We start from the raw sequence: 26,964 nt of genomic DNA, 5'->3' as shown, positions 1-26,964 counted from the left end.
AGAAAGTTTGAAAATTAACGAGGTAGGCTTTTAATTCAAGAATTTAAAATATAACTGAGCAATAACAAAGGATGTAGAATGAAATACTGAAGATAGCAGAAATTTACGATATAGAAAAGAAATAGCATAGAGTACCAACAAATCATAACCTAACTGAAAAATAATAATAAAATAGATATAACACCAACAAGATTGAGAGAAGAGATCCAAATAAATCCATATTTGGAATTAAAATGAAGATATGGTTATAGATATGACAGAGGTTTTAAAATTGTATTTATAAGATATATATCTATATACAGATATATACACACAAACATACAATGCATATGGATATACAGACTTTTAACACACACACACACATATATACAAATATAGGGTGTCCCAAGAAACTGTATACACACTTTGAATAATTATAAATTCCAATGGGTTAAATCTGAAAAGAAAGAAATATCAGTTGAACTATCAGCTGTTATAGTGTGTAGATATTTTGGGGACATCATGTATGTATATAATACTATTTGCTAAATATTTAAAAACACAAAACATTATGTCCATAAATCTGACAACTTAGACAAAAGTCAGTGAATCTAAACAAAAGCATCCAATATAAAACTGACTTAAGAAATAGACAACTGAACGCCATATAAATAACTGAGTCAGGTAGACAGAAATGACCATCTAACAAACAGACAAACAAAAATATCAGGCCCAGATACATTTAGGCAAAAATTGTAACAAAGTTTATGAGATACCCCCTATATCACATAATAGTTATACATACAAATAGTTTAAACATAATAACATGATAGTATAAAAAGGAAGTCTGTGTAAACTTATATTTTATGGAATCAGGACGATGTTGATACTGAAACTTATCAAAGATGTTGGAAAATGTAAGGATGCCTTACTAATAGAATGTATATTACTGAAATTCACTACACAGTCCGGTTAAAAGAGAAAACATGATAATTTTCTTGATGTAGAAAAGTTATTTAATAAAATTTAACACCCAATCAGGTATTTAAAAAGTCTTAATACACTAGGAATAGAAAGGGCATTTCTTTACTTTCAATAGCTTCTTAATTTTTACTATTTGGTTATCTACCAACATTTACAGAAACATAATACATAATGATAGGGTTTTAGGATTCTCCCTTTAACAATGACAACAAAAGGCATGTTCTATCATCATTTTAACTTGATAATGAATAAAAGTCCCAGTCTATATGAGCAACAAGACAAGGGAAAACAAATATAAGACACATGAATTTGCAAAATAACTGCTAATGGTAAATTATATTAGGTTTTCCACATGAAAATTAAGAAAAATCTACAGGCAAAAAGTAATAAATATGAATCACATTTTCTGGATTTAAAACCAAAACAGTATTTCTTTACATAAGAAAACAACAATGAAGAAATATAATAAGAATGAAAAGATATAATTTGCAATAGTAACAAAAGCGGTGATGCTCCTAGAAATGAGATATACTGGCAGGGCACCCCCTGCCAGTGTGGCTCAGTTGTTTGGGGGTCGTCCCAATCACCATGGGGTTGGATTCCAGGTCTGAGCACATGCCCAGGTTTCAGGCTCCATTCCCAGTAGGGGGTGTGCAGGAGGCAGAGGATGGAGGATGTTTCTCTAATGGATGTTTTACTTTCTCTCTCCCTCTCTCTTTCTCGCTCTCTAAAAAAAAAAAATCAACCAAAACATATATTTAAAAAGAAGAATAAAAGGGTGTATGTGATCTGTGTACAGAGAAACATTTAAACCTGAATTCAAAGATGTAAAAGAAAGCCCACATAAAGAAATCTATTATTTCATGAATGGGAAGCCTCCGTTTTGTGACTTTTGCAAATTAATCTGTAAATTCAACGCAATATCAATCCTAATCGCAGCAGGGCTGTTCCTAAAAATAGGGAAGTTTATTTTAAAATTCACATGGAAGAGTAAAGAGAAAAAAATAACCAAGACACTTCAACCAGAACAATGAAGGGGTCCTGACCTCTCTGATAGCAAGACATTATAAAACTATAATAATTAAAAGCAGCGTGTTACTGGAGCAGGGCTCAGTAAACAGACCGATAAAAACGAAGAGAGAGCTGAGAAGCTGCCCTCCACAGACACAGTATCTTAAACCAGTGGAGCAAAGATGAACTTTCAGAGAGTAGACAGAACAAGTAGCAATCCATGTGAAACAATAAAGCAAATTAGATCTCTAAATCATTCCGTATACAAACAAACCCATGGCTAATGACCTCAATGTAACATGCACAGTCTTAAAAATTTAGGACATACAAGGGCATCATTAAGACATTAGGATAGTGAGCAATTTCTTCCATAAATTACAAGAAGTATAAACTCCAAATGGAAAAAATAATGTTATAGCACTAAAAGGAAAATCTTCAGAATGAGAAAAAGATTCTCTTAACGAAATAAAATGTAAGTCAGACATTGGAAGGAGATACTTTCAAATGACAAGGGGCTACTTACTTTTTTAAATTTGATGATCACTAAGAAAAACTACCCCTTACAAAACTGGGCAATGGATATAATCAGGAGGTTGACAGAACAAACTTAATATAAGAAAAGATGTTTAACCTCATTAGTGATCTCTGACATGCAAATAAAATCAGCATCAAAGTTATAATTTCCCATCCTGCAGATGGGAAATATGTAAGTCATCTGATAATAAGTGCTGTTGAAAATTTTGGAAAATGGTAGTTTACCCATGGCTGGTGGGCGTGTGAGAAGATATTACATTTAAAAGCACAGAGGACAGTCCGAGTTATGATTGTGGATACTATACATGATGTAAAAGTGTAAACACTCAGATCAGAGAGAAATGCCAAATTTAGGAGAGGAGAGAATAGAATCGAAGGAGGAGATGATTTACCTGTATAACTGGATATCTTATTTATAAAAAGATATCTGATGCAGACAACAAAATATTGAAGTCTGTTCTAATTTGGTAAGAATATGTGTATATCATTATATTCATTGTAGATTCAAGTAGCTTGTAATTTAAAATAAAGGCAATTTTAGGAGCATTTTTAAAATGACGCAATTCAAGAGAAAGAATAATAAGATTCAAGGCTATGAAGGGAGCCAAGGGGTAGGGAAGTACTCAGAATGAACACTTCCAGGAATTTCAGCCTCCAGTTAGGCTCTGGGTACCCCAGCAGAGAGAGTACCAAGAAGGGAAACCAGTTATAAGATCCAGGTTGCCATTAAATTCATCTACCCATCAACACAGCGTCCTTGGCTCTGATTCTGGGGCTGATGTTTGTACTTTATGCCCTGTGTGAGGTAGTCATCAATATCCTCAACTAGACCCTCTCAGAAGTTAGAGTGAATTTCAACAAAGACTAATGAGAAAGCCTGTACGTACACAGGCATGCCAGTGTTCTAAGCAGTGTTATGCCTCGTAACTTACTTAACACGTACAGCTAGCTTTATTTTATTACCCTATTTAAGGTATAAGGAGATGGAGGAAAAGGGGGACAAACGCTTCCTCAATCCTACAGCTATAAAGTAAAAACACCTGGAACAGCACTTAGACAAGATGATGCTCCATTATCCCGTGGTAAAATCGCCACAGCAAAGCCTGTTACATAAAGGTAGCTTCAGGATCTCCGAGTCAAGGGGTCCGGCGTGTGGCTGTCTGGATGTCTGACTTCTCAGCAACAACGTTTTTGGAACCGCTAAAACATAGCTCATTACTCTTGCTTGTGTCTGGCAACTTTCTGAGCAGCAAAGCTATGGATTCTCCTGCCAAGCCACTGAAGACACCCCAATTTTTCCAAATCATGTTAGAGAGAAACTCAAACACGAGCCCCCCATTAACAACCCTTCTTCTGGAGAGACGTGAACAAATCGCGTAGTCTCGGTTACTGAACCATGGACATACATTCTCACCACGAGGTAGCCTTCCTTCGAGAGGACTGTGAATCTAATTCACCCAGAGTAGACAAGCACCCGTTGGGTTTATAGCCCTGGTTATGATTATTGTTATAGGCAGCGACTTCCTCGCTGTTCTCCCAGCTCCCGTGACTGTTCCCCACATTCTCTGTGCTCCCCCAAGCAGCAGGAGGACATGAATCTGAACTTGCTGCTCCTTAGCCTGACACCCGCCAAGGGCTCCCAGTCACACCTACAACAAAATCCCAGCGCTTCACCCCCATCAGTGTGATCTGGGACCATGGTGGGTCTCCAACCCCATGGCCCATAGTTCTCTCTTCTCACTCCGCTCCACCCCACGGTGTCCCTTGTTGCCGGACCCCATCGCAAAGCCTTGGGAGTTCCACTCTGAGGGGCTGTACTCTGCAATAGCAGGACTAGACCTCCTCCCGCCCCCATCCACTCGTCACCCCTCTGCAGTGAAGTTGCTATGGATGGGCTGCTGTGATTAATGTCTGTCTTTTCCTCCACCACCTCCTTAGCATGTAAGCTCCATGAGGACAACGACGTGTCTATTTTTTAAAAATATATTTGTATTGATTTTTTTTTTTTTTTAAGAGAGAGAGAGAAAGGAGAGAAACATTGATGTGAGAGAGAAACATCAATCGGCTGCCTCCTGCACGCCCCCTACTGGGGATCAAGCCCACGACCTGGGCAGGTGCCCTGACTGGGAATCGAACCGGGACCTCTCAGTCCATGGGACAGTGCTCCATCCACCGAGCCACCCTGATAGGGTAACAGGTGTCTATTTTGATCACTGCTCTGTCCCCACCACCTGAAATGTGCCTGGCACACAGTAGGCACTCAGTGATCATCGGTGAACAGGAGAGGAGGGAGAGAGAGAAGTTAGTTGGCTTCTATCATCATGATTCCTGGACACTGTTTTAGACACGTCCATGTGCCCAGCCTTGATGGCATCCTGGGGTCGACTGGCTTTACCTCCAGCACATAAGGACAAGAAAGATGAGTGCCCGATACCCGGGGCCATCTTAGAAAGTAGCGGCAGTTTCCTCCACGCCTCTCACCACGTGCTCAGGGGCGCAGAGAAGGGACAGCATGCCCGGAAGGCAGGAAACCGAAAGGGCAGGGCACGGGTGGGCTCCTCCAGCGCTGCCCAGCCTGGCACCAGATGCTGTGCATCGCTGTCTAATTCACAAGGCCCCAGAGAAGAAGCAGGCAGCGGAATCAGCACCCAGCAGCATCTGCAGTGGGGGAGGGCGGGGCCCAGCTGGGCGGCACTGACCGCCTGGGCCTCAATGAAGTTATTAGACACGAGGCTGCAGCCAGGTGCTCCTGGCCCGCCCGCTATCAGGGATGGCTCGGTGGGAGGCTGACACGGAGGAGGTGAGCTGGGCTACCTCCACCCCGGCACGGCCCTTTCCCCCCCTCCTTCTTCCTTTCTTCTGTTGTAAACCTGGTAGCCAAGACAGATGCTCCCCACAAAAATAGTAACGGCTGACTTAGATGATGTGCACGACCCTTCACAGTCTGCTTTCCACACCATCAGCTCATTTCTTCTAGTTACTCCACCGACATGCACCGAGGACTTCCGACAGGCCAGGGCACGTGCTAAGTGCCAGGGACAGAGCGAGTGTGAACAGATCTTAAACTCCATCTTTCTTGGAGCTTATTTCTATTTCGGAAGGGGTAACGCTGTATATGTGTATACCTACATACGTACGCATATATGTGTGTACATGTGTGTGCATGTGAAAGGTACACAGCTGATTCTTGAACAGTGCGAGAGGGGTTCAGGTGAACCCTCTGTGCAGTTGAAAATCTGCACATAGATTTTGACGTCCCAAAACTTAACTATTTCTAGCCTACTGTTGACCAGAAGCCTTGCTGATAACATAGTTGATTGCATAGTTTGTGTATTATATTTTTTATACACTGTATCCTTACAACAAATTAAGCTAGAGAAAAGAAAATCTTAAGAAAACCACAAGGAAGAAATAATATATTTACAGCATGGATTGGGAAAAAATCTGTGAGTCTGGCCGGTGTGGCTCAGTGGTTGAGCATCAAGAGGTCACCGATTCGGTTCCCAGTCAGGGCACATGCCCAGGTTGTGGGCCAAATCCCCAGTGGGGGGCACGCAGGAGGTGGCCAGTCAATGTTCTCTCTCATCGATGTTTCTCTCTCTCTCTCCCTCTTCCTTCATCTCTCTAAAATCAATAAAGAAAAAAATTAAAAAAGAAAAAAATCTGTAAATAAGTGGCCACATGCAGTTCAAACCATCTTGTGCATATTTTACATGTAAAATAGCATATCTATATATATATTGAATATTAGATCATATATGTCTATATAACGAGCTGGAGGAGAGATTAGGGGGCCAGGGTATCCCCATTTCCATCTCCCACGTGATGGACCAGAGTCGCCCGGAGGTAAAATGGACTACACAGCATGAGATACCACCCAAGGGCCTCCCTGTCTTGTAGCTCTCCCTTGCTCTGTCTCTCCCTTTCCCTCAATAAATCATGGTGCAGCATAAAGACATCAGGGATGCCCACCTCCCACTTGCTGTGTCCCGGGCTTGCTGGGCCAGGGCCGTGGCAGGCCTGTCATGTTCTCTCCTATGTCCCCAACCCCAGGTTTCCCTTCCCGCCTTGCCACAGACCTGTCAATCATTCATAGATGTGTGGGAAATCAGCGCTGAGGGACCTAACTCCCTCCCTCCTCCATTTATTGTGCCATCTCCTTACCCCAGACACATCCTTCCTCTCCACCCCTCCTCCTCAGGATCTAGGATAGAGGAGGTCAATGCTCCCCCAGAGATCACTGGGTCTCCTTTGACAAACGGGGAAACTGAGGTCCAGAGTAGGGCGCCGAAGTCAAATCCGATGGCACATCTGTAGATGAACTTGAATAAAACGCAGGGAGGCCCATTCCCAGATGTACTGTGGCATCTACTGGAGTGTGGTGAGTCCTCATCTCTCACTGGAGCGCGGCGGGGGTCTCCAGCGACCTCCTGACCTTGCTAATCTACGCTTATGCTGCCTCCCCAGTGATCGTGCTGGGAAGAACACTCTCTGGGCATGGCACCCCTACCTAAAGTCTTCAGTAGCTGCCCAGTGCAGGGCCCCTGTGACCTGGCCCCGTCCCTCTCTCCTCCTGCTGCTCCTTGCCTGTCTCCTTGCTCCAGCCACCGTGGACTCCCCGCAGGCCTAGGCTGTGTCATTCCTTCTGTGTGCTGAGGGCCTTTGCACATCTCCCCCTGCCACTTGGGTTAACTGACGACCTCAAGGCCACCCCCTGAGGGAAACCTTCCCAGCATCCTCACACACGTAAATGTTACTGTCTGTGTGTTCCTAGAACTCACCACCGTGTTCCAGCACCTTCCAGCGATAATGTATGGACTGCTCACTATGCACCAAGCAGTGTCATAAACGCCTTACACAGAATGCCGCTTGCTCTCCATAGCGGTGTTTAGCCCGAGTATGCTCACACACCTGTTTCAGAGACGGGGGCACTGAGTCCCAGGAAGGCTAAATAACGTGCCCCAGGGCACGGAGCTGGTAAATGTCAGAGCTAAGGCGGTACACTGGTCACGCTCTCGCATAAATGTCACCTTGCTGTGGTCGCCATGCACCGAAAGCTCTCTCACCTGCCATGAACTTGCCAAAAACATTAATCCCTCCAAAATCTCAGCACTTGGACAGCGACTCTCGTCTCGGCATGGATGGTGCAGGCTGGAGATGGCCACTGAGTGAGACACTCTCTCGCTTTTCTGTTTGCATAGCTCGCTCCATAGCAGGATGGTGCAGTGGCTAAGAACACAGACTCGAGTGAGACAGACACAGGACACAGGTCCCAGTCCCAGCTGCTGAGCCCCATGGTGACTGGTCTGTGAACTGGGGCACGTGATGATGCGATACAAAATAACCACGAGGATTATAAGGAAACATGCAGACAGCAGACAGCAAGGGGCCTGGAGCTCAGGGGAGAGCAGGCTCCCCATACACACCTGTCACGATGGCCGACAGCACTCGGCGCTATCCTTCCCCTGCCAGGCCCTCTCCCGAGTCTCCCCTTAATCAAGAGGCACAGCCTCTCAGCACGGCTTGTGGGGTCTGCGAGGCCGAGAGGGAGCGTGGCTGCTCTGGCCCGCTGAGCCCAGCACCCTCCTACCCGTCCACACAGCCACCTTCCAGCTGTGAAATCGAGTCCCTGCTCGGCTGGGCCCAGAGCTGTCAAGGGCCTGCCAATTTCACAGTTCAGGAGGCTGCTGTTCCCCCCTGATTAATGGGGTGCCAGCAGCCATGGGCAGGGCCATGACACTACTCACACGGGGCTCTCCCCATCACCCCCCCAACCTCGCCATGCTTCCTGAGTAGGAGAGAGGCCGGCCTCCCGCATATTGATGCAGGGGGAGAGGAGGCTTTCGAGAAAATAAGATTTCACCTAAGTCCATGCATTTCCCTCCATGAACTCAGCATGTCTGCATGCCTCAGGGCAGAAAACCACTCACACACGCACACGCACGCACATGTACACACACAGGCACGCATACACACACGCACACACATGTACACATGCACACATGCACACACATACACACAGAAATATGAAAAACCAAAACCACTTTATACCACTGATCTGAGCAGAGCTTCCACATGCCAGGAATGGCCCAGGGAACACAGGAGATATTCAACCCCGGACCACGGATGGTGTTATTGTGAAATTTGCCTCGTTCCACCCTGTAACCCTAGGAGGTTTGGAACAGATAAGGTCCAAACTCAGCTGTGCCCATGAGGCCGGCCCCACCACCCCTAGGTCACTGCCCTCCACCTCCACCATCCTCAGCTCAGACACAGGTGCGCTCTCCTCCCGATCAAAGCAGAGCAGAATCCGCTCCCATGACGTTCTCCCTAGTGGGGCTGGAAGGAACGGTCTCATCTCAGGCAGGACCCTGCCCCTCCATTCTGAATACGTAATCTCGGCAATGCCATTTCAGCTTGCGGTGCCTCAGTTTCCCCATCTATGGACAACAATGCTGTGGCACAGTCCCCCTTACAGTGAATGAGCCAAGCTTTTCCTTGGTGAAGGTCGCATCCTCTGTTCTGCAGCTCTGCACCTGGCCAACACCACGTACACTTCCGATTTCCCCTCCACCTCCTTCCTCAGGAAGCCTTCCGGGACAGCTGGGCGTCCCCTTTCCTCTCCCAGGGCACTCCGTTCACGTCCTCCCGGCAGCTTTGTGCCCGTTAACGTAGCAACTGTGTGATCGCCAGGTTAGGGTCTGAAGTCTGCCTTCCCATTGCAGGGTGACATCTCTGAGGGCGGGGTCCTGACGGTCACTTTCACTGCTCTGTCCTTATGAGAACTGGGTGAGTGAATGAACGAACGAATCGCTGAGTTGTGGGGAGGCCTCGATGAAGGGGCAGAGAAAGCGCCTGTTCACACTAAGAATGAGCATCCACGGAGCCCTTCCTTTGTGAAAAGAACTCCTTTGATCCCTGTGACAGGTCTACTCATTCAGTCCAACAACTCAGGGATGCACACTCTGATTTTTCCCGTTTTAGAGATAAGGACGGTGAGAAAAAGGGGCATTTACTCATGGTCATTTACTCATTTGTAGATTACACGCAGCTAGTAAATATCCGAAAGTGTCAGGAGGTAATGGGGGCAGCCTCGCTCAAAGCCCACATGCCTGCCCACCATGCATTAGAGACCTTCGGTTTGTCCCTCCACCTTCCCTCCGGGACCTTCTCGCTAACGACCCTGGGGGAAGGCTCTCTCCCACAAAGTCTTCCTGGTTTGCCAGCCTCACCCTCTTACTTCGGGAAACCCACACCCCCTCCCCCAAACCAATTTCCCACAGACAATTAAGGTAACAAAATGTAACCCTTGAGATCAGAACACTCTATCACCCTGGGGCCCTGTACAGGAGAGGAAACCTCAGTTCCTGCGGATGTGAAGGAAGTTCCCACGTTTCCAGAGCCTTTCTTACAGCGCTGAAGTCTCTTTCTCCTGCAGGAGCCCACAGGGAAACACGCAGACGCCAAGACCAAACCAACCCAACCCAGAAGCACTCGAGTACACGTCCCCTTCCTCCGGAGACACTGACATGTTCAGCGCGAAGAGCTGATTTCCCAGTGCACCTTATCACACCCGGTCAGGCGGAGGTCCAGGAAGGAGGAGGACCCAACTCAGGCCACCTGGCACGCGGAAGGCAGAGCCCGGGACCCCCCAGTCCTGCTCAGCACCCTCCCCTCTGTCTCCCACTCTTTCCTCTTCTCCAAAGCAGAGCCACGGGCGCAACATGCAGTCACAGCCAAGGACAGCTGGGCGGACGGCGTTGTCTGAGCGGCCTGTGTGTCCACCAGGCGAGGCTGCTTTCCGGGGGTGATGGACAGCACCAATCAGGCTGCACGTAGCATGATTATAACGAGGCCGACACATCTGGTCTCTGAAGGCTTCCTTCACAAGCGAAATGAGGAGGGGGTAATCTCACGCTCCCACCACGTCCTGGGGACACTTACAGACAGTCCTGGAGCCAGGAGGCTATAAAGAGAGGCTTGAGACTGGCCTCCGCAACGCAGTAGCCTGGTTCCAGCGCCATTTCTGTACAAGGAGCTGTGAGTAAGAGTAAAATTCATCCTCTCTTCCTTTAAAGACCTGTTCTTTCCCAATAATTCCTCTCCCCTACACACACACACACACACACACACGCACACACACCCCGTTAGGCGTAGGGCACTGAGTTCTGGCTCGTTCCACTGGCCCGCTGCCTTCCGCGTAGCCTCAGCCCCGGAATTCCGGTGAACGGGGTAGACACTGAAGAATGTAAGAGTTTAGACCTGCAAAGGTCCAAGCTGATCATGAGACAGATGGCAAGACCGAGGCTCAGGAGGAGGACATGATTTTCCCAAGAGCAATAATATTTATGGCAGGTGGTCTCTGCTCAAGGCTCTTCATATATTATTAAATTTCATTCTCAAACCAACCCCAGGAGTCTGATGCTCTTAGTAAACTAGTTTCATAGATGAGAAACCAGAGGTTTGAAAAGATGAGTTCACTTATCCAAGACCGAGGTGCTGTGTGGGTAGAGGATTCAGGCCCAAGTCTGCCCCTTTCCAAACCCATCATCCTGTAGCCGGCCGTCTCCCAGAATGCCCTGCATCATGGTTTTGCTGTGGTTCCTGGACTAGTCTATCTTGAGACATTTCTGTAGGTTCACAGTGGGTTAAATCCAACCCTGTTTTTCACGCACTAGTGGGGTGCTAGATATTGAAAGGAATCCTGTGGTGAATGCTTTTGTAAAATAAAGAACCGTTTAGGAAAATAATCCGTCACCCTTTGATTTATCTCTTTGCTCAACCGAGCTATTCACAAATCAGGTTCTTTAGAAGCAAGGCACCCCAGTCCTGCTCCGGGAAGATGGACTCCCCACTGTTCCGGATTGGATACGATGCTTTGAGGGTTTGCCATCCCCACAGATGCCCCCTTTGGGGAACAAAAGCAGCAGGTGCTCCAGAAGCCAGAGGCTGCCATGCTGAGCAGCCGGAGACCCACCACCCAGGCAAAGCTGACGCAACCAGAGCTCCACGTCTGGGCAGCGGAGGACGCCCCCCACCCCCACCCCCACCCCCCGCGCCGGCTCGTAGATGATGACGTGGCCTGTTGCGAGGATCTGCCCATCGGGGCATTCAATACTGATAGGACAAATGTCCTCATGAAGTGTCTCAATAGGAAAGACAAGAAGATAGTCTGAGACGGAGAGAGCAGATCTCATGAGGAACGCAGGGCAGCCAGGAGCAGAACAGGCAGCAGGAGCCAGGTTAGGAGGGGAGAGGGCATTCCCTGATGGGGCAGAGGAGGCGAGGGGACAGCGGTTGATGAATTTAGCAGAGCTACATGCTAACAGTGGCTTTTCCTCCATGAAGCTGCGACTGTTTTATATCAGCCCTGGTCCCTGTGTTCCAACAGCCAAGGCAACAGAGTATCGAAGAGAAGCGAGCATTTCAAGGTCATGTAGCCCTTCGTGTAAATCCTGGCTTTAATGCAAAGCACATGCCTGGTCCTCGGCAAGCTACTTGAGTTCTCCCAGCTACGGCTTCCTCATTTGAAAAGGGGGACAATTTGAGGTTTTGACAATACCTTTTTCTATGAGGATTACATGTGTAAATATTTATTAAGTGTAACATGGAGCTCAGCCCATACAGGCTAGTAATATCACCCCTACTGCAACTAAAAATAAATCCTCATCCACGGAACCAGTCTGTTCTTTGAAACCTGAATGAGCTGAATGAAAACACTCAATGCCAGTCATTCACTGAGTCATTTACTCGTTCAATATATCCATTCATTCAAGAATTATTTATTTGATGTCTGCTCTGTGCCAGGCAATGTTTTAAACAACATTGAACAAAACAGACAAAATACATTAGGGGACACCGACAATAGATACACAAATGCGTGTAGTGGGTCTAACAGTGATAAAGGCTACGAAGAAAAAGAGAGGAGGGTAAAAAGGAACAGAGAGTGTGAGGTGTTGTGTGCCTGTGGTTGTGTGTATAGTGCGATTTTATATGGGTGGCCAAAGGTGACCTCAATGACAAGGTGACTTATGAGGAAAGACCTGGAGGGAGAGAAGGAATAAGCCATAACAGGTATCTGGGAAAAGCTGTTCAGGGAGAGAACAGTGATGCAAAGGCCCTGAGGTACCTCCCTCCAAACAGATCCTTATAGATGATGTTTTTAAAGAGAGAGAACTCATGGCCATGGGCAACTGTGTGGTGATTGTGGGGAGAGGGAGGTGGAAGAGGACAAAAAGGGGATACATGGTGATGGAAAAAGTAAAATAAAATAAAAACAATGCAACAATAACATCGCCACCCTATGTTTCTGTAGTGCACTAGTTTATGAAAACCATTCACCTGCATAATGGTTTGGTCATCCCACATTCTTGTAAAATTGGCATCTCCATGTTACCAATGTGACAACTGAACCTTGGCACTACTGACATTCTGAATAATTCTTTATTGTGGAGAGCTGTCCTGGGCACTAGAGGGTGCTGAGCAGCATCCCACAAAGTGCCATCAGCATGTCCCACCCCGTCCCAGGCATGACAGACGAAACTGTCTCCAGAAACGAAGGGAGGATGTCAAAATCACCCCTGGTTTAGAGAAGAGAAGTCACTAGTCTTAGATCTCAAATAGTGGGCAGATGAGGTCCAATCCTCACCCAGCTCTCCTAGTCCAGAGAAAGGGAGACCACCCCTGTCCACGGCATGCCCAGCTTGCTGTCATACTGTCGCGGTGCCGTGTAGTGGATAGGAGGCAACAGGGATGGGAAAATAGGGGTGGAGAGGAACAGTGGGCAGTCCTCTCTGTTTTGCTGACCACCGGCTGGCCTCTGCTCAAACACAGAACAGCCCAGCCCAGGAAGGAACGTGCCTATTTCCCCATTCCAGGGTCGCCGCTGACTGCCCAGGAAACTTAGAGGCCAAGAACTCTTTAGAAACTCGACTCTTGTCCTGCAAGGCACAGAATGGCTCCTGGCCAAGGTGCGGGGGTGTTTTCTTCTTCAGTGTTCATTCCACAGATGAGGAAACATGCATAGATGAGAGGGAACGACCTGTTTCAGGTGGCATAACTTTAAAATGCAGAGGAGAAAGGGCATGCGATAGATGCCCAGCTTGCGAACGCCAAGGTGCAGCAATTCTGTGGGCCACTCATAAGGTCAGCTCCGTCTGCGTAGTTGCCCTGGAGCCAGTACCTGGTGGGATCATCTGTTCACATGCAGGTCGGTGGCCTCTCTGGCCACGTTCAGTGGGCCCCAGTGTACCCGCAAGTGACTGAGCATCTGTGGATGCCCTCCCCTGGGAGCTTAGAGCAATTTCATAATCCCCATGCCCTCCTTGTCCCTGGGGACAAGATTGTGTGTGCCAGACATCCTAACCCTCACAGACAGGAGCCCTCCTCCTCCCGAGCAATGCCTGATGGAGGAGAGGAAACACAAGAGGCTGTAAGGAAAGAAGACTAACAGTGCTCAGGGGGTGGAGTCGGCAGGGTAGCTCAGCAGAGATGCTGTCCATCTGATGCCCCTCTAGGGAGCCAAGAGCTTCCAGTCAGGAATTCATTCATTCATTCATTCGTTCATTCCACACACATTTAGTAATCTCCTACAATGCATCAGAACCAAGGTTCAGATCCAGAAATTGAATAGGAAAAAGCACCCCTTCAGCAGGGGTGTGAAAAAAATGCTAAGATGCCATTGGCTGGAAAAACAGAGAGTCTATATTAGAGCCACCATCTCCACCCCTCCATCCCCTAACACACACAGATACCTACTATTCATTTGCTGTGCAACCTCAGATAAACCCTTCCCCTTCTCTGGGCCTCTGTTTGCTGAGTTCAGTGAGCATTTCAGATAAAACAACTGCTTTACTTTATTAAGTCAAAGCTCTGCACTAAATATTTTACATTGTCTCCCTTAATTCTCACAAGAATCCTGCAAAGAGCAATTCCATTTTAGAGATGAGGAGACTGAGTCTCAGGGACGTTAGAGACTTGCTCCAGTTTTCACACTTTGTAAATTGCAGAAGTGAGATTTGACCCTGGTGTGTCTGACTGGGGAGCTGGGCTTCTTCCCTACTTTCTGTTCTCTGCCCGAGTTCACAGAGGTCTCTTGGCTTCTCATCTGCTGCCTCTATCTGGCTGGAAAACCAAACTCAAGAAGTTAGAAAGAAGAGAAAATGATGTCTTCTTCTGCCACCAACCTGGGTCTCCCTTCTTCTGGTACCAGTGGGGAGTGGATACACATGTGTTCTGGAAGGTCCCTTCTTCTGGTACCAGTGGGGAGTGGATACACATGCGTTCTGGAAGGTCCCTTCTTCTGGTACCAGTGGGGAGTGGATAAACATGTGTTCTGGAAGGTCCCTTCTTCTGGTACCAGTGGGGAGTGGATACACATGGGTTCCGGAAGGTCCTGAGATCCTAATGTCCTCCCACCTTGACACAAAATAGAAGGTGAATTTATTGCTCCCATGGGCTTCTCTGTTCCCACTGCTCAGGCAGCAAGAGTCACCTCAATCCCTCCTCCCTCTCGGAGAACACTCAAGTTCAAGAGCCCACAGGGACCACCGAGGATGTAGGTCAGGGAAGAGCATCAGGCGGTGTCTGTGTTGAAATGGAGAGAGCAGCCCTTCCAAAGGAGGTGCCAGCCTCAGGCTCAGACAAGTGCTAGACAACCTAGGGGTCCAGATTCTCCGGTAATCAAGTGAGACAGAAATGTGGATTGGGATATGAAATTTCCCACTTTATAAATATCGACAACTTTATTGAAAAATGCAAAATGTGTTCTTAATACAAGCAAATCAAACATAGCTGGGGGCTAAACTCTACCTGTAAGACCCCAGAGTGCAATCTCTACTCTGCTCTCCCCAGCCTCTTCCCTTCTGCGTGTCAACTCCATGCCTAAACCCTCCTTCTCACTTGGCCCTATTTACTTACCACCTTTTTAAAAAATTGCTTCCCCATTTTCCATTGGTTTCTCATCTCATGCACAGCAAAAGCCAATATCCTTACTTATCAGGCCCTATGTGACCTTCTTTGCAAAGTCTCTGTGACCCAATTTATTCCATTGTTCTCTTCCTACTCCTTAAAGGCTCCTGGCACACCACTGCCCCAGGGCCTTTGCACCTGCTGTTCCTTCTGCCTGAAAAACCCTTTCCCTAAATATCCAAATGGCTAATTGTTTCATTTACTGTAGATGGGTCCTCAGATATTATCTCATCAGGGCGGCCTTTCCTGAGGGTGCTGATTCCCTTCCTTCTTTTATTTCTCCCCCACTCTCATTCCCATGATTTGATATTACATCTATATAACTCTGTATAACTTTAGATATATCATATAATTATATATTTTTATATACTTTTTTCTTTTTCATTTGCTTATGATCTTTTCACACTAGCAAGTAAGCTCAACAGAAACAGATTTGCAAATATTTTATTCACTGTTTTTTTCTCTGTGCCCTAAATAGTGCCTGACACTTGGTAGGCACTTAATTAAAGCTTATTCAATTAATGAATATAAAAATCAGTGAAAAAAATATTTCCTTATTTAACAAATATTTATCCAGCCTTCCTGACCCAGAGATGTGGAGCTTAACATATCTCAAGAATGGCGAAGCAGCCCTGGCCGGTTTGGCTCAGCGGTTAGAGCGACGGGGCCTGCAGTCTGGAGAGACCTGGGTTCGGTTCCCACTAAGGGCATGTACCTCGGTTGCAGTTTGTCCCTGGCCCTGGTTGGGTCGTGTGGGGGGGTAACCACTCGATGTGTCCCTTTCACATCGATGTTTCTCTCTCTGTCTCTTCCTCTCTCTCCCTCCCACTCTATCTGAACAAAAAATGAAAAAATGTCCTCGGGTGAGGATAAAAAAAGAATGTCAAAGCATTCAGACTATTTGACCCAATAATTCCACTCCTGGGAGTGTAAACTGAGGAAATAAAATATAATGACAAAAAATGTTTAAGCCCCTATACATACATATATATATATATATATATAATTTTTATCTTTTTTTTTTTAGAGAGAGAGGACAGAAGAGAAAGATAGAAACATTGATGTGTGAGAGAAACACTGACTGGCTGCCTCCTGCACGCCCCCTACTGGGGATCGAGCGTGCAACCTGGGCATGTGCCCTGACCGGGAATCGAACCAGGACTTCTCAGACCATGGGATGATACTCAGTCCACTGAGCCACACCAGCTGGGCCCCAAAATGTTTGCTGCTGCTGAAAACAAACTAACAGGAACAAAAGGAAGGGGGAGGAGCAACTGGAACGGACACCGATAAGTCAACTGTGAGGTGGTTAAGATGACAAACATGTTGAAATGGAATAATATTCAATAAGAGTTATAAAACACAAAATAATATAGATTTCCACTTTTAATATGTAAAGGAAGAGGAAAAAAGTGGTAAAAAGTTACTGTGGCAATTGAGGTATTCTGAAAAATATGTATTTTTACTTAAATTTTAAAGTTTTCTACAATGAGCATATACTTTTTTTTTTTAAACCTCATCCGAGGACATTTTTCTATTTATCTTCAGATAGAGTGAAGGGGTGGGGGGGGAGACAGAGAGAGAGAGAGATCAACGTGAGAGGGTCACAATGACCGGTTGCCTCCTGCATGGCCCCAACCAGGGCCGGGGACCGAACTGCAACTAAAGTACATGCCCTTGACCAGAATCGAACCTGCGGATCTTTGGTCAGTGGGTCGACGCTCTAACTGCTGAGTCAAACTGGCCAGGGTGAGCATACACTTTGATAGCTAGGCAGTATTAGGAAAAATAAGGGCCAGTCATGTGTGGGTAAGGGTGGAGATTCCTGCCTTCCCGAGGTGGATGGGGACATGGGAGCCAGAGGCAGGCTGGGTGCATGTGGGGGAGACAGGAGCTGAGCTGCCTGGCCTCGGGGTGATAGTCAGGCCCCTCACTGGGTGACTTCCAGCCATTTCTAGGGAGGCCACCATGGGAGGAACGGAACCCTCTCTGCTGGGAAATTGCTCCAACTCTCATCAGTCAGGGAACAACCCCTTCAGCCCGACATTTCTCAAAGCTCCTTCACCCTCATCGGGCAGCGCATGGGGTGTGGCTGCCTTGCCTGGCACAGTCTCACCAAGTCAGAATGCCCCGAGGGTCCCTGCAGACAAAGAGGAAGGGGCTGTGGGAGCAGGGAGAAGGGGAGACAGGAGAGGACCCCACGGGGTGGGGAAGCACATGTTCAGAGGATGTCCCCTTGTTTTGCTATCGTGGCAATTAATGCTGGGAAGTGACATTTTAAGGGCTCTGGTGACAGCTTTGGTGAGACTCCTGTTTGCGATTCCACGACCAATCTCGGTCCCCGTCTTAGTTTAGAGAGTGTGCAGACGGCTCAGAGGAGGGCTGCCTGGGGGTGCCGAGCTCCTCTCTGGGGAAGCACCGCCCGGTCTGGCTTCGCCAGGCCCAGGTGTGCAGGCTCCGGGGCCGATGTGCAAGGCCTGGAAACCGCAGCGGGGAGGCTGGGCTGCAGAGTCGGGGTCCGGGCCTCCACTCTATGGTATGATTAACTGGGGCGCAGATGAACTTCCTACCGTGCCACCAGCGATCACCTGGAGTTCAAAACAACAAAACAGAACGAACTTCTCAATTCTGAATGTTTTCCAGGCTGGCTAGCTTGAAGAAACCTACTCGTTCAAGCAGAGATTTTTATCCCCCTTTGTTTTCCAAGAAGGACTAAGAAGAAAATGGAGTGGAAACAGATTCGGTTCAAATTTTACAATCTGAGAATTAGAAGGAATTACGGAGACGGTGTCGGCCTTGGCAGGTGACTCCCTAGCCTTCTCTGGATGCTTCCAAAGACAAAGAGTTCATGACCTTTAAAATTAAGAGGGGGAGGGCAATGTAGATGTAGCAAGTTGTTTGCCAAATGACATTCAGGATGCTGCAGGGGTGAACACAATGTGGCAATTCGAAGGGAGTAGTTGACTTGACCTCCAGAAATGAGGGTTGGAGTAGCTCCTCACCACACCTGCTCGGTGCCGTGGGGTGAGTGATTTAATTTCCCTGAGCTCAAGGAAGGCTCCTTGTCTCTTAAAAGGGCTCAGCGGCACACAGAGTTTATCATATAATGTTTATGAAGCCATTCTATAAGTGTGAAAGGGCTACATAAAATAAAGCCGCTATTACTGTTTTATCACCCCTCTAAACTGTGAGTTTCTGGGAGAAAACTATTTCCTGTCTCCCTTGGTCTTTTTGTTTTGTTTTGTTGGTATGTGCCCCTAGCAGGAACCAAACCCGGGATTCTCTGGTCCACAGGCCGACGCTCCAACCGCTGAGCCAAACCAGCCAGGGCTCCCGTCTTGCTTTGTATCTTCTGCATTAAACACAGTGCCTTGCGTATAGTAGGTGCTCAGGAAATATCTATTAAATTAGCAAGTGGATGAGTGACTGAGCAGGGAGGGAGAGGTATACCCAAAGAGAAGAAGCAGGGACTAAAACGCCAGCCCCTCTGTGCGAACAGCGGATGGACATGCAGAGGGGACAGAAAACACCCAACAGCCTCTGGGAGGCTGCCCGACGCCGACTTCAGAGAGTGTTTTGAACGAGAAGAGGGGATAGGGCATCGGGGCAGGTTGGTGTAAGAAAGCCATAAACAAACTCATCTTCCTTTTACGCTGGACAGCCTATTTTTCAAAAATAGCCTGATGTGGAACCCCGAAATATGGAACAGTTTAAAGAAGTCCTGCTCTGCTCACGGCAACCCTGTCCACTCCTCTTTCCTCGTCCCCAGGCAGCCCAGCGGCACCTCGCGGCTCGGCCCAAACGGGAAAAGTTGTTACAGATGGAGTTGCCCCAGGCTCTTGGAGAACCTCCAGCTGGGGTTCCAGGAAGGACCGGTGGGGGCAGGGAGGTGCTGAGCTGGAGTCTGAAGGATGGGTTAGAACTTGGGGGTGGGAGGAGGTAGCGGGTAGAAGAATGTCCAAGGAAAGAAGATTGAGGAGACACAAAGGGTCCTTTGGGAGGGCAGGGTGAGCCTTTTTAATAGCAAGTGTGGAGATAATGGGACAGCGGGCCAGAGGGTGGGTGAAGGACAGTGACCAACAGGTTGCCCCAGGGACAGGGTGGGTGTCAGATGTCCCTTTCCTGTCTCCAGCACCATCTGAGCTCCTCCGTCTGCCCCTCGCCACAGTGCCTCGGATCACATCCATCCTCCAGGTCTCCTGGAGCACCTTCAGGTCACTGTCACAGACCCAGTGACCAGGGAGCTGGCCCCCTGGGGCTTTCCCAGCACAATACAGCCTCTCTAGGCCGGAAAGGTCTTTGAAGTTCAGATTATGACCCACTCGTAACCTGTGAAACCAATTCAGTGGCTCCCACCAGCGTTGAAAAGATGACGTGGAAAGAGCAGAACGTGTCAGAGCACGTCACACGTGATGGGGTAAGTGTTCTTTGGCAAAACTTACTTTAGAGACAAGCACACACACGTGCACATGTGTATCTGTGTGACCACTGTGCAAAATATACTTCTCACTGTGGCTGGCGTTCAACCTGTTCGATACAAAGACAGCCTGCTGGTGTCTAAGCCCCTTTCTGAGCTCTCCTGATCAAACGGAAGGATTCATGCACGTTATCCTCAGACACGCGTGGGCTGGGGACTCAGGCAAAGCTGGGTTCAAATGATGGCTCTATCCCTTTGAGCTGTACTGGTACGATCTCTAAATTTTAATAATTTCTTCCTTATAAGACAGATGGGGAGATTCAACAGATCACTGATTTGCTAATACTAAATAAGGTTTGTACAGTTCAGGAAAAGGTAAGTAGTCCATGCAGAGGTTACCAGCCTGTGAAAAGGCTCTAAGGTATGTATTGATCCATCCATTCATCCCTCCGTCTTATAACCCAACACACATTTTAACACCTGTTATGTGCCAGTCACTGGATTAGACACAGAACACACCCAACAGAGCTGGCATACAACCTCATGAAACTCTGAGTCTAATAAGAGGATTAAATTATTTAATAAATAAAAACAAATAATGAAAGGTATGATTACAGAACTAAACAGGGGAATGAACTGAAGACAAAAAGAGAGAATTCATAGAGAAAAGACTTCATCCGCTAAGGTAGGATTCAAGCTAAGACCAAAATGGTGAGAAGTCAGCCGTGACAGACAGGGGAAGGAAAGAGGAGAATTTGTCCAAGAAAAGGTAGTCATGTCATATGCAAAGGGCCTGTGGAGGAAGAACCTCGGCAAGAGGGTGTGGGTCAAGAGCGGTGAGGATTCTGGGAAAGCTTTAAGCAAGAGGCTTCTGTAACCAGAGGGACCCCAACAGAGTCGCTGCTGCGTGCAGAAGGAAACCAGGTGAGCAGGAAGGTATGTGAGGTGAGGTGAGCTGTCCGGGGGACATCAGGAACACGGATGTGGCTTGAAGAGGGGATATTGGCAGGGGTAAGGGTGAGGGGCTGGAATTGGCTGGGGCCTCTGTGTGCAGACGTCTGAATACCACGATCAGGCAGTGAAGGAGGTGTTGAGAAAGCACTGTACAGGATGACATTGACATAGCATTCGCAGGGGACCGTCAGAAGGGTGAGTTAATAAGCACCCTCTCAGTTCTTTGTCACCCTAGAGCGCTTTATCGACACCAAACAGGAGTTCCCTGAACCCACAGGGACCAGTACACCACTCCAGAAAACTGAATCTCCTGTCGCAAAGTCCCTTCTGCCAATTGAGCTCAGAATTACAGTGTAGCGGCTTCCTGCCTCGGAGAACAGATGTTAATTACCTATTTTTTTTCCCAGATTTGTGGGAAGCTCATGGTTGCTACACTTTAGCACCCGTGGGAGTGAAGAGCTTGGCGCCTTCCCAAGGATCACGAGGCTCGGTGTGGTGTCGTGTGTTCCCGGCCCAGCCCTGCCCTGCCCACCAGGCTTCGATGCCCGAGTTGCAGCCACCTTCCAGCTGTGTGGCCTCAGACGAGCCACTTCAGACCTCTCTGTTTCGGTCCCCTGCTCTGCAGAGTGGAGGCAACATTAGTACATAGTCACAGGGTTGTTGTGAGGACTTCCCAGAACAGTGGTTGTCACCAATGAGAGGTCCACTGCTGGTGTCACGGAGCTGGCTTCCCAGCCACCCCTTCCACCCACCTGCCCCTCGGGGTTAATTACAAATGGCTCAAGGATGAACCTCAGAGGGAGGGATGGGGGTGGGGAGAGATTAAACCAAAACACTTACACGCATCACCAATGGTCACGGACAATAGTGTGGGGAAGGAAGGAGGGGGTCCGTGGGAGAGGAGAGGGGGGACATTTGTAATACTTTCAACAATAAAGATAAAAAATAAATTAATTAATAAATAAATTAATTAAAAGTATCTGGAAGGCACACACTCAAAACAAACAAACAAATGGCTGAAGGAGAGAATGTACAGGACAGCAGTGTGGTTGTTACATGGACTCCATAAACATTTTCTCTCCCTGTCTTCTCAACAAAGGTCCCATGCACACTGAGATGTTCCGATCTGCGATCCTGAGCCACACTAAGGTTCAGGCAACCGGCCCCAAGTCAGAGACCGCGCCCCCTCCCCTCCGCCAGGGGCCACGGCTGGTCCATGAGGCCGCCCCTCCGTCCTTCGTCCGCCCTCGGCCCTGCGCACACGTAGGAGAGCAGAGCACACCTTTGCCAGCACCGCCGCGCCCAGCGCATCCTCGCTCCGGCCACTGTGAGGCCCGGCTTCTCACAAAGAGAAGGACTTGGACCAACGAGAATTAGAAAAGAAAAAAGAAAAGAGAAAACGGCACCTATAAAATGTGGTAAGTATGTAAGTGAAGGCCAAGAGGATCCATGGTAACATACAAATAGCCAGTGTGATGTGGTAGTGGGGTTGTTTGTGCAGACGGGTGTGGGAGAGTGTATGTCGCCCCACTTGAGAGTGTAAGACTGGTTTTTTAGGTGAATAAATATGGCAATACTTACCAACATCACAAATGTGTAATTTGTGATTACAAATATACAAGGTGTGCTCTTTGATGCAGAGATTATGCTTTTAGGCATCTGTCTTACAGAAATAGTTTCACGCTTTGCAAGATATAGACGTGTGTGTGTGTGGTGTGTGCGTGTGTGTATGTTCAGGATGTTTATTGACTTATTATAACTGCAAAAAATTGACACAATGATCAACAACAGGGGGTAGCAAAGTAAATGCTGCTGCCTTTCGTACATTCATATTCTGGGATCCTATACAGCCTCCAACAAGAATAAGACAGGTGCACAGGGCTGACATGGAAAGAAGCTTTGCTTACATTGTTTGGTAAATTATCAAATCGCTTCAGAATGATATATGTGGATGAGATGGCCCATCAGTGTATATCTGTGTACACTGGAAAATGCTAAAAGAGTATAAATCAAACTATCATCAAAGGATTAGCGTTTGGGTCCTGCCAGTGGGATAGGATGGAGACAAGGTAGGATTTTAGTTATTGCTTTACACAGCTCAGCCTTCTTTCTTTTCTTCCTTCACTTCTTTCTTCTTTCTGGTTTTCTTTCCCCTTTCTTCCTTCCTTCTCTCCCTCCTTCTCTCCTTTCCCTCCTTCCTTCTATTACAAAGAGCATGCATTTCTTTCACAATAATAAAATAAAATTAAGAAACCCCAAGATCCAGCCCGGCCAGTGTGGCTCAGCGGTTGAGTGTTGACCCATGCACCAAGAGGTCACAGGTTCAGTTCCCGGTCAGGGCACATGCCCAGGTTGTGGGCTGTGTCCCCAGTGTGGGACATGCAGCAGGCGGCCAATTGATGTTCTCTCTCATCGATGTTTCTATCTCTCTCTCCCTCTCCCTTCCTCTCTCTCTGAAATCAATAAAGAAAAAAGAAAAAGAAACTCCAATATCCATTTGGCCATCCCCTGCCCTATGCCTTGATGAAATGATGAATTTGTTCATTCCCTTGAGCTTCCATGCATAACATTCAGGGAAGGGAAACATACATTTAAAGATGAATTTTAAAAAATGGACATTAAGATGTATCCAGTTTCACCCTGGCCGGTATGGCTCAGCAGTTAGAGCGTCGGCCCGCGGACCAGAGAGTCCCAGGTTCGGTTCCCGCTAAGGGCACGTACCTCGGTTGTGGTTCGTCCCCAGCCCCGGTTGGAGTGGTGTGGGTGGCAGCCAGTCAATATGTCTCTCTCACATCGATGTTTCTCTCTCTCCTTCTTCCTCTCTCTCTCCCTCCCGCTCTGTCTGAAGATCAATGTAAAAATGTCCCCGAGTGAAGATAAAAAAAAGCAGAAACGTGTCCAGTTGCTCTTACGCACCAAGCACAGTGCTGCGCACACAGTCACATTCTCATCTCGGGGGTATCGGGGAAGAAGCACAGGCCCTAACCAGCACGACGGGACGCCGGCCCTAACACTGGACTCCTATACTAACGCCGCCCTAGTCCTGGCCAGAGGGGACTTCAGGGGGGTCCTTGGGGAGGGGCCAGCCGCAGGAGGGCACTGGGGGCAGAGCCCAGGGCTTTGGGCTGTTTACCAACAGGCTCGGAAGGACTTCACTGCTTACCAAAGGGCACAGCCATCTGGATGGGAAACCCGCTTAGGCTTTGGAAACCCAGGCGGCCGTCGCTTGGTGTGGAACTTTCTCCTTCCGCTCTCCAGACTCTGTTATGTGCAGGTCCACGCCGAAAAGCAGCAGACGGAGCTGCCAGGAAGCCTTTCGAATTCATAGGCACACTCTATGTGTGAAATTAGCCCCGGGCAAGGTGGAGTCTAAGGGCTTTGGGATGGCTTGCAAGGACTGCCCAGCCTCTGAATGCCCGCCACTCCTGACCAAACGCATGACTGGGCCCAGGCCACCCCACGAAGGACAGAGCTCCGCGCTTCTCTCTCAAGGGCCACCTGAGGCAACAAAATACAAACGAGGTCTGAGCTGCTGTTGTTAGTTCTTCTGCAATCTGCCACAGAATGGTCCTCGCCTGTGCAGACAAGGACAGCAGGTGCTCAGGGTCCATAACGCTGCAAGCAGCCACCAGCAGCCACGTCCCCATGGTCAGGGTGACCAGTACCCTACCTGGAGCTGTCTACTTCCATCTACGTCTGTTCCTGCCCTCATGGTGGCTGGAACACAGTATTGAAAGAAGTGCTTAGTCTTCTTTCAAATTGTACTTTATTTTAAAGCCTACTCAGAGAAATTTGTAAAAAAGAAATTTTTTTGCTCAGACAAAAACAGGTGAGATGAAGGCGTGGATTTGCAGGGTGGCTGAGGGTTTGCACACAGCCTTGCAGCCAGTGAACCTAAGCCACGGTTCCACCCAAACCTGCTCCCCCACCAGCTGCCTTGCAGGGAGGATTGGGTCTCGTTCCTCACGCATCCACCACTCGCTCTCTTTGGATTTCTCTTCTGTGCGCCCCCAAACTAGAGCTGAGATTTCAGAAAATAAGGGCCTCACTTTGTTATTGTCTGAACAGAGTTCCACTTGAAAGGAAACACAGGGGAGAGAGTGTCCTATGGGGACAAGGAGGCCAAGAGCACCTTCCCCCGCCTCTCTGGAGTTTGTCTTGTGTACCCTCTGGGTCCAGCACCATTCTGTCCCTTGTGTTGTCTCCATTATACCAGGGTCGGGTACCTAGCGCCCTGACCACGAGAGCAACTCAGAGAGGCTTTGCAGGGAGCTCAGATATACAGCAGCTGAAATCGCGAGGCTGCGTGTGTTCTCTTTAAGGAGCACAGGACCTTGGATGGCCCCGCCTCCGAATGAGATGGGCCAACCCCATGAGGCCATGTGGGCACGACAGGTATCTAGAATAAAGGTTCTGGGAGACTGCGGTTTGCTGCCAGGGATCTGGGCTCCTACCTCAGCTCTGCCACATCCTTGCTGTGTGACACAGGGACCCAGGACCCTTCGAGCCTCAGCTCTGGTTTCCTAACCCCCTCCCCCGCTCTCCTCCCAGGAGGATAGCTACAGTGTTGAGGACAGAGGCTCTGCCTTCCTCCCCTTGCTGCGGGGACTGTCCTGGTGTCTGCCACAGGGCAGCGACTCTGCAGACGGGTGCCATGGGTAACAGTCCCAGAAGTGCACACTGGCGACGGTGCACCGAACGCTGCGCGTGGTGTCCTCACCGCCCTGAGGCAGACTACGTATCATGCCCCTTAAGTGGGAGAGACGCGAGCAGTCTGTCCACGGTCACAGAGCTGGTGAAGCCAAATGGTAGACTTCATTTCTGCATCACTCTCCCTCCTGAGCGCAGACTCTCTGTGGCCATCTGTATGGCCGTCCAGTCTGGGGAAGGGAGAGAGGGAGGCAGGGTGGGGGAGGAGGAAAAGGAGGTCAAACAAGATCACTGTCAGAGACCTGCCTCCGTGACCCGCTTCCCCACCTTGAAGGCTGGAGCTTGGTGCAGGTGTGTGTGCTGGGGAAGGGGGTGGGGTCATAAAAAGATGCATCTGAGAGGAAATAACTTAGGAGCAGAGGAGAAGAAGGGAGCATTCGGAGCTCCGGGGCGGGGCCAAGCAGGGAGGGTTCCTCTTAGCCCACAGAGGGGAGGGGTCAGTGTCAGCACTGGAATCTCCAGGCCAGACCTCGAACCCATGGTCACCAGCATCTCAAAGACCGTGTGGAGAAAAAGCAGGACGGAACAGCTGGAGCAGCGACCTAAGAAAAATAGCCGAATTCCACCTATAAACAAGATGGTGTCATAGACACTCAATACAGACAAATGCAAACACATCTTGGATGCGTGTCCAAATCATTAGTTGTCCACCCACAGACGAAGTGAACGGGTCTTTGAAATGGCACATGTGAAAAAGAGTGAGAGGCTTCCATCATCAAACACTCCAGGATGAGCCAGGAATAGCTGCAAAAGATGTGATCCTGAGCTGGGTGCACAGACGCTCGGAGCTGGCAAGAGGGAGGTGAGTCCCTGTGCCCGCACAGCCGCACGCCCACCTTGTGGAAGAGGGGTTGGTTCTGTGCTACACTCCAGGAAATACAAAATCAGAATCTCCATCTAGAGGACAGTGACCGAAACGATAAAATATTGGAAAAATACACCACGAGATGAACTGAGGAAACTAGGATTGTGTCTTTACATTGATTTCCAGAAGTTACAGGGTGCCTTTTTTTTTTTCCTGTTGTCAAATTTCCCAAGAGATGTCTTAGAGAAAGGAGATCGGATTTACTTTCTTTGTGAACGTGGAGGGCCAGGGACACACATTTCAGCCCAATATAAGAAAGAAACTTTCTAACTGTAGAGTCTAGAAATGAGATGAGCTCTCTCCTGAGTAGCGAGAAGGCCATCAAGGGAAGTAATCAAGAGACACCTGAGAGATGTTGGACCACATAACTTCTGATGCTCCTCAAAATTCCAGTTCCAATAACACTGACACTCTTCACAGAGAAGACGAACTCTGGTAACCCAACAGAAGTTGGCCATCGGTCCTAAACGGCTTAGCCCAGAAGACAGTACCAAGGTCCCCAACCACCCAGCTCTTGCGCCTCTTCCCAGATCCCTGAAAT

General features: G+C 48.4%; 1 protein-coding gene across 3 annotated transcripts in view; it reads right to left on the bottom strand.

The window, feature by feature from the left end:
* ASTN2 (astrotactin 2) overlaps positions 1-26,964 on the bottom strand; it is an 855,221-nt gene that overhangs the window by 647,528 nt on the left and 180,729 nt on the right. The window lies entirely within an intron of this gene.

The sequence above is a fragment of the Molossus molossus genome, unplaced genomic scaffold (genome assembly GCF_014108415.1).
Source record: "Molossus molossus isolate mMolMol1 unplaced genomic scaffold, mMolMol1.p scaffold_m16_p_14, whole genome shotgun sequence".
Lineage (NCBI taxonomy): Eukaryota > Metazoa > Chordata > Mammalia > Chiroptera > Molossidae > Molossus > Molossus molossus.
The sequence above is the reverse complement of the archived record's forward strand: the minus strand, read 5'-3'. Positions and strand labels throughout refer to the sequence as shown.